General features: G+C 36.1%; 1 protein-coding gene across 1 annotated transcript in view; it reads left to right on the forward strand.

The window, feature by feature from the left end:
• The first annotated feature begins 392 nt into the window (after positions 1 to 392).
• Positions 393 to 13,231, forward strand: part of LOC110024976 — a 25,651-nt gene continuing 12,812 nt past the window's right edge. The window contains exon 1 of the mRNA XM_020725191.1: positions 393 to 725. The gene's annotated coding sequence lies outside the window, so the exon portion shown is untranslated. The remainder of the gene's footprint in view (positions 726 to 13,231) is intronic.

Here is a 13,231-nt window from a genome sequence, read left to right on the forward strand (position 1 = left end):
AATGCAGGTTTTAAATTGTTGAAAATTTAATCCTAAATTTTAATCTTATCTTAATTATTTATTAGGATTTTTAGCAAAAAAGTATATTTTAAGTCCTTAAAAGTCTAAATTGTATATCACTCAATTTCCAAACAAATTATGATAAAAAAAAGAGTAACTCACAGGTAGGGCTGTGAATTTTGCTCGAAGATCATTAATCACTCGAAAATTGATTCAAATTTAAACTCAAATTACGATCGATCGAATAGACCGGCTTCGATTTTGATGAATCAAAAAATTGGACCGTATTATTTTTGATCTGATTTCGGGGGGCTATAGGACCGGATCGATTAAGCAAACGAGAAGATCGCAACTCTGGCTCAGTCGCTCATCGCAACTCCCGTTCCCTCTTTCCCTCCACCCGTCCTCCATTAATCTCGTCGAGCCTGAGAAGACCATTCGCAGGGCGAGCGAAATCTACACGAGCTTGAAGATTGTTCTCACGATCCATCCCAATTCGCATTCGGCTCGCCATCTCCTCCATTCCTTCGCAAGCTTCTTTTCTTGGAGTCACGCGCGGAGCTCCTTCTTCCTTCGATCGTCAAAACGCCGAAAGGGCTTCTTCTTCCTCCGATTGTCCAAGCCGCAAGGACCTTCTTTCTCCTTTGATCGTCCAAACCGTGAAAGGGTTTCTTCTTCCTCTGACTGTCCAAGCCGCAAGGATCTCTCCCTTCTCAGTTTGTTTGGTTAGCTTCCTCTAATCAATTCTTTCCCGTTTCTTCTTGGTTGGATCTGCATACAAGCATAACAACATGGTTAGGATTTTCAATCCCTTTCCCTTTCTTAATTCAAGCTTTAAAGATGATTTCCACTTGCCCTAGATTTCTGGACGCTGCATGTATTTTGGTATGATGAAACATAATTGTTCTTAATTAAATTTGCATCTTATTCAAGATATTGCTTAATAGCTTATTAAAATCAAACTGCTAAACATGTTTAGAATGTTAAGCTTGCTTGCTTCGATTATGAATTACTGGATGTGGGATATGTGAGTTTTCTCAAATAAGCCTTTTCTCTGTTGCCGTTCCAGCATTTCTTGCTGTGTCTTTCGACATTTTTTTCTTAGAAAGTTTTACATATATACCATACAATTCTTATGTATTTGCATATCAAACAATTAAGCTCCATTATTTTTACATGCATACCACCTTATGCATGGAAAACTGTCTTGGCAGTATTTTGACATGGTGTGGAAAATTTAAATGATGGTAATGTGAAAAGCTAGAGTTTTGGTGTTAGATATGCGTTGAGAAAATTAGGGCGAAGAAAAACATTAATTGACACAAATTCAGAAGAACACAGAGATTTAACGAGGTTCGGCAAAGATGTCTACGTTCTCGGGAGCAGAGCGACGGTTTTTCACTATTCAGTAAAGAGAATACAAAATACAGAATTCAGGAATAATCCCTAGGGTTACATACATGCCTAATTTATAACCCTAAAAAACACATAAAAAGTAAACATTGAATACAATATGTGATTACCAAATTACCCATGTACCACACCCCCAGCCACATAAGGAAACTCCCTTGATTTTGATAGAATTTTTCGCTCTGCTCCGTTCCAGATTTAGCACTGTCCATTTATGGTATATGAGCATATCTAACAAATCTTCACCTTGGCGAATATCCAGCCCCTTAGGAGAAATACGTCATGGAGTTTCTTACATACCAGAAGTGGGTTGGGCCACCATGCATCTCTAGCAACTGCAAACATTCAACAAGTCCAAGCAATGCAAAAACTTGTTGATGGTAACTGACTTGGTCAACATATCAGCTGCATTCTCATCAGTATGAACCTTCTGCAAAAGTATCTCCCCAGAAGAAATTAATTCTCCAATCTTGTGATACCTGACATCAATGTGCTTAGTTCTCGCATGGTACATCTGGTTCTTAGCCAAATAAATAGCACTCTGTCTGTCACAATGCAACTGAACTCCACCTTGCTTAACGCCCAGTTCCTTTACTAGCCCGACAAGCCATAAGACTTCTTTAGCAGCTTCAGCTACTGCCATGTACTCAACTTCAGTTGTAGATAATGCCACAATATACTGAATTGTTGATTTTCAACATATAGGCCCTCTATCAAGAGTAAACACATACCTAGTTGTAGACCTTCTGTCATTCAAATCACCAGCATAGTCTGAATCAACATACCCCACAATTGAAGGATCATTCTGCTGACTGCCAAAAATAATCTGTTGAAGGATCATTCTGCTGACTGCCAAAAATAATTCCATGTCCTACAATACCCTTCAGATACATGAAAATCCACTTAACTGCTTCCCAATGTAGCCTTCCAGGTTTAGCCATGTATTTGCAGATTTGACTAACAACATGAGCCAAATCAGGACGAGTACATACCATTGCATACATCAAACAGCCAACCGCACTGACATATGAAACCTTTGCCATGTCTTCCATTTCTGTATCTGTCTTAGGGCACTGTTATGAAGAAAGCTTAAAATGATTTGCCAAAGGAGTGCTCACAGGCTTTGCTTTGCCAATCTCAAAACTTTCTAGCACTTTCTCAATATAGCCTCGTTGAGATAAACATAATCGTCTTGTGCCTCTGTCTCGATGAATCTCCATTCCAAGAATCTTCTTCGTAGGACCCAAGTCTTTCATGTCAATCAATACCACGGATATCATTCATATTCTTTGCAGCAATCAATATATCATCAACATACAATAACAGAAAAATAATAGAACCACCATCAAGGCTCTTCACATGAACACAACAATCATACTCACATTGCCTGTAGTCAATCTGCATCATGTAGGAGTCAAACCGCTTGTATCATTGTCTTGGAGACTGTTTTAACCCATACAGTGATTTTTTTAACCTGCAAATCAGATGCTCCTGTTCAGATTGAGTGAACCCTTCTGGCTGTTTCAGGTAAATCTGCTCCTCTAAATCACCATGCGAAAAAGCAGTTTTAACATTCATCTGCTCCAAATGCAAAGCCCAAATAGCTACCAATGCAAGCACTGCCTTGATTGAAATATGTCTGACCACAGAACAAAAAATTTCATCATAATTTATCCACTTATGCTGTGAAAATCCCTTTGCTACCAGTCGAGCCTTGAACTTTTCTCCTTCTTTTTCTGATACTGCTGGTTTTCTTTAGTAGACCCACTTGCTACCAATAACCTTCTTTCTCTCTGGAAGCTGAACTAGCTCTCATGTGCGATTTTTCTGCAAAGACTCCATCTCCTCAATCATTGCACCCATCCATTTTTCTTTCTCTTAGCTGGTGATAGCTCCTTGAAAAGTGGCTGGATCATTGCTGCTGATGAGAAGTGCATATGAGACTAAATCTTCATAACCCTATCTGCTATAAGACCTTACATTGGTGCGTCTCTGTCTATCTCTGGCTAGATTATAATTCTGCAGATCATCTGAAATAAAATCACCAGGTGTTGGATTTGAACTTTCACCTCTCTCAGAAGTTACTGCTGTTGTTCTAAGTCCATCTGCACTGCATATATACTGGAACTCTTCTCTGACACCTTGTCTTGATTCTGCTGTAACAAAAACTGCTCATCAAAAACTGCATCTCTGATGATCACCATCTTCTTTACAATCGGATCCCAAAACTTGTATCTTTTCACACAATCTTGTAGCCCAGAAAGATGCACTTCTTGGATTTTGCATCAAGTTTGGATCTTTCATCTCCAGGTACATGCACATAAGCAGGACATCCAAAAATCCGTAAATGATCAAATTTAACTGGATTACCTGTCCATACCTCTTCTGCGATCTTGCCACCTAATGATGCTCGAGGTGATCTATTGATGAGATAGCATGCTATATTTACAACATCTACCCTGAAACTTTTAGGAAACTCTGCATTCAGTCTCAAGCACCTTGCTTTTTCAGTTAAAGACCTGTTCATCCTTTCTGCTACACCATTCTGCTGTGGTGTCTTGCGCACTAAAAAATACCTTTGAATCTCATGCTCCTTACAAAACTTCTGAAACTGCGAATCTGTGTACTCTGTGTCATTATCAGATCTCAAATACTTGATCTTTCTGTCAATTTGGTTCTACACCTCAGCTTTCCACAACTTGAATTTAGAGAAGACTTCAGATTTCTGCTTCAAGAAATGCACTCAAACTTTCCTGGAGAAATCATAAATAAAGGTAACGAAATACTGAGATCCTCCCAATGACAACTCCCTAGTAGGGCCCCATACATCAGAATGCACATAGTAGAATGCACATAATTAATTCCAAATAAAAAAGATTCCTTTAATTTTTGTTTTTCCCAGCCATAAAACTGACTCTAGTCTGTTTTCCAAGAATACAAAGCCTACAAAGCTCGAGCTTACAGCTTTTAACACCATACAACATATTTCTTTTATGCAATTCCGCCATCCCACGTTCACTGAGATGACCCAGATGCATATGCCATAGCTTTGTACTGTCATTATCTGACTCCACATAATGAACTCCACCTACAACTGTACTCCCCAACAGTTTGTAGATATTACCTGCAGTTAACTTTCCTTTCATCACTGTCAGCGCACCTTTAACAATTCTGATGGTTTCTCTATCCTCATCTTCATTAGGAATAGAACTATTTCTGTGTAGAGTGTCCAAGGAAATCAAATTCTTCTTCAGATCTGGAATATGTCTGACATCACATAACGTTCTAACTGTACCATCATACATCTGAATTCTAACTTAATCAATACCAACAATATTACAACATCTATTATCTCCTAAATAGACTAAGCCAGAATTAGTTAACTTGTATGAAATAAATCACTCTCTGTTAGGTGTTATGTGATAAGAACATCCTGAATCAAGAATCCATGCATCCGTGAACTGAGTTGATGAAACTACTGAAAGCATATCACCATCACTACCATCACTACAATCTGAATTATCATTCTGCACCACATTTACAGACTTTGATTAAGTATCACCTTTCTCCTCAGTTTGTTTCTTAAGTTTTGGACAATCTCTCTTCATATGACCTGACTCCTTGCACTTGTAACAATGAATTTCCTTTTTGCCTATAGACATTGATCTGAAATTTTGCTTTCCAGATCCCATCATTCTCTTTCTTCCTTCCATGATCCTGCTTACCCTTAACATATAAACTGTCGCCGTGAGAGTTTTCCCCTGTATTTTGCTTCCGCTGGTTGTGAGCCAACAACGCTGCAGTAATCTCATCAACTTTGATAGTCTCTTTCTCATATGTCAGAGTAGTCACCAGGTGTTCATAAGAAGAAAACAGTGAACATAACAAAATCATCGCTCAATTTTCATCCTCAATACTCACATCAAGCCGTGATAAACCGACGATTATTTGATTGAAGCCATTCACGTGCTGTGCTAGATCAGAACCTTCCTGCATCTTCAACCCATGCAATTTTTGCTTCAGATTTAACTTGTTCGTCAAAGATTTTGCTATAAACTGAGTTTCTAATTTCTTCCAAACTTCTCCTGGAGATTTCAGATTCATCACGTGATACATAACTTCATATGTCAAGCATAGATGTATCGTCGCTGCCGCTCACTGTTGCAATTTTTCCCAATCTTCATCCTCTATGACATCTGGTTTTGCCGCCCGCAAAGCATTCAAGGTTCTCTGTTGCGCCAACAGATCTTTCACTCTTATTTGCCACAATCCGAAGTTACCAGTTCTATCGAACTTCACCACCTCGAATTTCGCACCAGAAATTTCCATCTGAAAATTAAACATGTAACAAAACTTTTCTGCAACAAATTCATCTGCAAAAATTCTTGCAAATAATTTAGTTTTTTTTTTGGAAAGAGAAATATTTCTGCAAATTATTTATTTTTTTGGAAAGAGAAAAAAAAATGAAATATTTCTTTCAAACTCTTTCATCAAAGCAAATAATTTACTTCCGCCTCCGAGAAAAGAAATAAATATTCTTTTTATTTCCTCTCCGTATTCAATAAAGGAAAACCTTAATTAAATTTCCTTAATTTAATTTAAATCAACTTAATTAAAAAAGCTCTTTTAATTAAGTGAATTTAAAAAAAGTAAAACTTTCATTCACTGTAGCTTTCGTTTCTGGAAATTCAAAAAAGCAAGCTTTCCTTTTCCTTTCCGCTGCTCTCCTGCGGCAATGGAGGAATATTCCTCTAGCTTGATTCCCTTCCGGATTCCTTTCCGATTCCAGCTTCTCACCAAACCGTCTTGCTGCCTAAGCACTGTTCCCTGTTCCCTTTATTCCTTTCGCAGGATTCGCGAACTGAGGGGCACCGAACTTGCCGCCTCCGCACAGGAACAGTGCGTCAGCGATTCGCAAACTGTCCGCGAACTCTTCCTTCCGCAGAACGCCGCGATCCACGAACTCGATCTGTTCGCACGGGAATACCTTCTGCCTCTTGAACGCACACCAAGACCTTCTGCCGTGATCCCAAGCCAAATCTGCGCTCGAACCCTTAGCCGCCAAACTCCGAGTTCTTGCACCGAAATTTTGGTTCCCGCTGAATTCCTCTCCGGCAAATCTCCAGCGAATCGGAACTGCCGCGAACCTTTCTTCTTGTGCCGACGAAATTTTTTTCTTCCTCCCCTCAAACCTCGCTCTGATGCCACTTGTTGAGAAAATTATGGCGAAGAAAAACAGTAATCGACACAAATTCAGAAGAACACAGAGATTTAACGAGGTTGAGATTTAACGAGATTTAACGAGGTTCGGCAAAGATTCCTACGTCCTCGGGAGCAGAGCGGCGGCTTTTTACTATTCAGAAAAGAGAATACAAAATACAGAATTCAAGGATAATCCCTAGGGTTACATACAAGCCTAATTTATAACCCTGAAAAACACATAAAAAAAAACCTTGGGTACATATGTAATTAGCAAATTACCCCTGTACCACACCCCAACCCACATAATGAAACTCCCCTGATTTGGACAAAATCTTCTGCTCCGCTCCGCTCCAGATCTAGCACTATCCATTTATGGTATATGAGCCATATCTAACAATATGTAAATACATAAGAATTGTGTGCTTAAGTATGAAATTTCCCTATTAAAAAAAGTGTACTGTTTCTTCCTTTACCTGTAACGTGGATTATAAGGAGAGATTACATACCTTCTGAGCTTGGTTGACTGGTTCATGGTTGGCAATAAATTAGTGGGGAAGCTCCCTCCATTACCTGAATGGAGGCTGACATTAATAAAGCATCTGAAATATGATTTTGCAGAAGGGAACCTCATATTTTGCACCTTACGGTATCTGTCTTACAATGTTTTGGATATATGAGGTAGTGGGAATGACTTCTTCTTATATAAATATGGAAAGTTCAAGTTTTGCTTCAACTCTCTTTATGCCACGTAATGAGTCCAATATGAAATGAATGGAAAGTTTGAAACTAGTCCTACCAGACAGAACAAGGGCATGTTTAGATGGGAATGATGAAAAAATCTGGGCGATTTACTTACATACCACTCAATTCCAATTAATTTACATGTTTAATTCCTAAACTTCAGTTTTGACATGTATCATATTGCTTATACATGAAAAGTCGTGTTTCAGTCTTGAAAGTTATTATGTTGATATTTTCGATATGATATGAAAAGATTTGGGCGATATGATTGTGAAATAAAGATAGAAGCAAGATATTGATGTTAGATATGTGAATATATAAGAATTGGGTGGATGGTACGTAAATTCTCTTGTTATCACTTCAATTGTAAGGTTGCTTAAGAAATTTGTTGCCCTCCTTTTGATGACGCACCTTTACTCAAGAACCTTTTTTGTTTAAAGTGTGCAACTGAGGTGGCCTCTTAGTTTCTGTTAGCAATCTTTCATAACAATTCTTTTTCTCTCATTCAAAGGTGACATATATATACTAATTGTTATAAACGCATACATTATGATTCTTTAGAAACAACCTTTTAAAATAGTTTCGGAGGTGGCAGATATGTTTTTGCATATTTATTGAATTTAGTTATACACCATTTGCTTGGCAATATGATAACGTGCTTTCTTTTTCTTTATTCTAGTCATTGCATTTTGAAAGGAATAACTTAAGATAATTAACGTAGGACATATGCTTAGGATGAAAAACTTTGAATGTATAATTTATTCTTATCTTATAAGAACCCTATGGTAGAAGACGTAAGACACATGTTTAGGTTGAAACTCTATAACAAAATTTATTAACTAAAAAGAACTTAATTAAGAGTCTGTTTGGCGCAGCTGTGGATTATTTATAATCTGCTGATAAGCAGATTATTATGATAATCTGATAATCTACAGATTATCAGAATAATCTGGCTTGCTGTTTGAGGCAGCTTGTTTAGAGTAGCTTATTGGTGGTTAAATGACATTCCTGCCCCTGCTAGATGAAACTGTTTAGGGCAGCTTATTCAGAATAGCTTATTGGTAGAAAAGAAATATATAGTGTAGACACATACGATAATAACAGAGATGTTCTAAAAGATATCATACAGTTCTCACACCCTAATGAGTACTAGGAGAACTAAAAAAAGTACAAATACAAGTACAACATCAAGGAGAAATATTAAAGCCAGAATAGCCACGAACTGTAAACACATTGCGAGCTATATATGCATCATATTATCATAGCTTTACAAAACTGTTGTGATCAAACTTCACATAACATCTCCTAAATAAATTGTCTACTAGGAATGAAGCACATGATACACAACTTTTGGAATGAAGCACACAAACAAGAAATGATCAAAGCCTCTAATAGCTTTGTTTTGAAATGCAAATAATAAAGCCATTTTCCCAACTGTAAAGATCAAAGCCACGATTTGATGGAACTAGCAACCAAGAATTCCAGAAAATTAGCCACATCAAATTAGCTAATTGCAATGAAACAGGGAGAACCAAGCTTCAGAACAACAGGGAGAAGCAAGCCACATCAAACTACCTAATTTTCTATTTCCAATTTTCGGATCTGTAAAGCTCAATTACCTATTTCCAATTTTCAGAACAACTCAAACCGAAATGTATTGCAAGGCATATAGAACCGAAACTTGACATATAGAACAACAGGGATAACCAATTTCAGAACAACGGGGAGAACCAATTTTCAGAACAACTCCAAATTTCAGAACAACTGTAAACCAAAATCCCAAAGAAGGAGTGCAACATATAGAAGATCTATTTCCGGAGCACTGTAACAGAGCACTGTTTTCCGGAGCACTGTAATATGTGATCCATTTCCAGAGCAAGATCTAAAAATCCCTAAATGTAAGAGCTAAAAATCCCAAAAAAACAAAACGTGAGGGCATAAAAACCAGAGAAGATTTATGGAGAACATTTTTATAGCATATAGAAGAACAGAAGCTTTGTAGTTGTCTTGTAGGCCTAAAAAGAAACCACAGGAATACCAAATACAACATTCAAGCCGCATAAACGAACCAGGGAAGATCAAAGGAGATGTGGGGGAAGAAGTACAAACATAAGTTTACGCACGAGAAGATCAGTAAAGGAGATCGCGGGGAAGAGCGCGAGAGATCAACAAGGGGCACATGAGGGAAATAAGCCCTAGCCAATGCCAAGCGGAACCCCTCCCTCGCGTTCGATGGAACGAATAATATCGCATCCGCGATTACGGGCGATTTGAAAACACAGCCCTAAATGCCGAAACAAACGCTGCGGCGGCGTTTGCGGCATTTTGAAAACGCCGCCGCAGCAAAATAAGCTGCCCTAAAGGGCCCTAAATAAATCATAAGCCTTTGAAACTTTAATTAATTAACTCAAATCATTTAATAAGACAAATTATAATATAATTAGTATACCTTCACATTAAAATGAAATGGTTTAGAGGCAAAACAACAAATTGATAAAAATATTTATATGAACCAAATATTTTAAAAAAATAACTTTCCAGTAAAATTTAAAATCAAATGAAATTCTTCAAACAAAATAAAATAAAATAATAAAGATAATAAAAAATAAAAGTTCAAATTAACCTTCATAAATAAAAAATAAAATTCTTCTAACTTTTTCTGCAAAATTCTAAATCAAATGAAATTTTCATCAAACAATCAATTAAACAAAAATGAATAAAAAAAGTCAAGAAAAATTGAAATAAAAATATGAAGTGTTTCATTAAGAATATTTGAATAAAATTAAACCAATAATTCATCAAACATAACTCATAAAAATTTCAAACGAACATTAGATTGACCGGAAAATCCTAAAGGTAATTTGGAATTCAATTTTGAATGACCATATGAAGACTCTAATGGTTTTATAAATCATTTAAACTTAACTAAAATAATTTCTTTTAACAAAATCTTAAAGAAAGTTTGAATTTAATTACTAAAAAAATCAAAATAAAAATAATATAAAGTGAAATAAAAATAAAATGAGTTAAGAAGTCAAAAATAACTAAAATTTTTAACAACGTAAAATTCAGAAGACATTAAAACTTAAATGTGATCCCCTAATGAACCAACATCACCGAACGCAACTTTCTCCGAAGAATTGTTGGACAACACAACTCTTGTTTGTTGACAAGAGTCTTTTGGTCGGAGCTGGTTTAACTACTCGTATGGGCAATGTAGATTAGGGACCATAACATCCTGGGACGACGAAAAGCTATCGCCATCTTGACTGGGTTGTCTTAAAGAAAAATCTAATTAACTTCTTCACACTTCACTTTAACCTCCTAGACATTGTAGGAGAAGATACATTGTGTCTGCTGTGTTTGCTCGTTAGACATTTGTTAGGACAAGTAGACTTCTTTTTTATGGGACGCTATAGTTCTAATAGGCTTTTCCCTTTTGAGTCATCATTCTCTTTTCTTTTCTAAAATTAGGAGATGCTCTAGTCACTCAACTATCAACATCTGAAATATCCAAAAGAAAACGAAGCGCGAAGTGAATGATGAACATCAACTAAACTATCAACGATATTTTAGATGATGTTGATTGACGAGTTTGACAAAGGTTTATGGCTGGACCCATTTTGTTGTCCGTGTCTTACGTTTGCTTGATAGGTCTGCCCCCATTTTTAGGTCGGTGCTCTGTATGTGCTTTTGCTTGGATTTGTGGTAGGCTCTATAAGTACTATATTTTCTACCCAACTAAACAACTGAAACATAATTTTTCAAAATAAAATTAAAATCATAATCCCAAACAAAATTGCATAAATTCACTTCATTAACACCTTAGTCATTCAAGTATTTAAACTAATAAAATTGATAATTAAATAAACAAAATAAGAACTTTTTTACGATTTAGGAATAGTCACAAAAAGATCATCATTGGCATGTTCATTGCGTATTGGTTCTATTCCTTATTTTAAGGCTCTTTCTCATTGTACGAAAATGGATGGTTTGACCCTTGAAAACCATCAGCTTATATAATGAGTTTTTCCTCTTCATACCGATTGGCCTTTTGAACAAATCTTTTGTACATTCATCATCAAGGACATTCATACCTATTTTAAAATCTTGGTATGTTGGTCACTTGACATAAAATCAATCCAAATTAATAAAATTCATCTGAGTGTGGTGAACTTTAAAATCTTTAATTTTAAATTACAAAAATAAACTCGTGTTAGTCTTAAGACATCTCACATTTCATACATGCTTAGGAATCTTGATAGTTACGATTAAGTTGTAAGACGTACAATTCTTAATAAACAACAGTCTTCATTATCCTGCATTCATTGAGATTGACCTTCATGGTTTTAAAATGCGTTTAGGTGGCTTAGATGACAGCCTGGATAATTTAGAAATTTCAGGCAGGTTTATAAGTCCATTCTGCACGTTTGTCCGTGTGTTTTCTTTTCGTTAAACTAGGTTTTGATGTTTCACTTCCTTCGATGAATATCACCTTAGTTTAGGACTCTGAGGTTTTTTGTCTAGTACAACATATATCTTCACATTCCTAAATTTTATTACGATCTTATATCGTGCTATATAAGTCATAAATTTCTAAATAAAATGTTAGGATTAAAACACGAAATAAATTCTCTTTAAAAATATAAAGTCAATTCATAGGATAATTGAGATGTCACTGAGACTTTCTCGATATCTTCGACGTCTCTTAATTTTCTCTCATTTAGATTCCAGAAATAATTGTTCCACAGTAAGCCTTTCCGAATTGATTTTTTTTATAATCAATCGTGGAAATTAAACGTTGAATTCTTAAAGACATAACCCCTTTCTTAATTGAGAGTTTTATTATGTGATTTTGATCGCTTAAAATGTAATTAATTATAGGGGTTTGCGCCTATAATAAATTAGTAACCCAGATAATCTAAACCCTATCTAATTTTCCGATTAGATAGAGGAACGATTTGTTGGTATTTTCACAGACCAAGCAATTATATGAAACTTGTTAGTATGAATAATTGAACATATTATTAAGTGATATTTGCATCTTTCGAGATGTCATATTACTCGTAATGTCGTGTTTAATTATTTAAACAATCAAATATTCGAGATCAGTTCTGTCTTATTTTCAAAAATCAAAACCACTTTCAAATAAAAATAAAACTGACACCGCCGTTATGCAGTTTACCTCGAGTTGAGACGGGATAACACCATAATAATTCAAAATGGCCTGGAGTTTGCAACAAAATGGAAGTACATACAGATAAAGTGGACCCTTGGTCAAAAGGTGCCAAGATCAGCCAACGAACTAAATTAATTAATTAAAAAGAAAATTAATGCCAAGACAAGGGGAACGTCACGGGACCCTGCTGAGTCGTTCGCCTGATTGCTAGGCCAATGACATAAAGGCTAAACGAAAGATGCGCACAGGATGAGCCTAGTAAGGGCGTCCTATCGCCCAACAAATGAGATGAACGAACTAGAGTTTAAGAGGAAGTCACGGGCATACTCAACCGAGGAGCCTTTATATCACGTTCGAATGGTTCAGCCTATCACCACCAAACTAGCAAATACAGGTCAATAAACATGGATCACTGCCGTCAGTCAATAATTACTTATTAGCCCATTTTAGTGTGTTGTAAAAAATGACCTTGGTACCTCTGCATCTCTTTGTATGGAGAGGGGACCTAAAGATATTTTTGTATTAAATAGGAAATCATTTCATGAGAAAAAACTCTAGACAATCTCATTTTTACTTTTCATCTCTTCTCCCTTACTTATCCCGCGTGCTCTACTCCTTGGGCTTGATTCTCGGTAATTTTTTGATTCAACATATATATATGTATGTATATATATACATATATATATATATATATATTTA

This window comes from Phalaenopsis equestris, unplaced genomic scaffold (genome assembly GCF_001263595.1).
Source record: "Phalaenopsis equestris unplaced genomic scaffold, ASM126359v1 Scaffold000287, whole genome shotgun sequence".
Taxonomy (NCBI): Eukaryota; Viridiplantae; Streptophyta; class Magnoliopsida; order Asparagales; family Orchidaceae; genus Phalaenopsis; species Phalaenopsis equestris.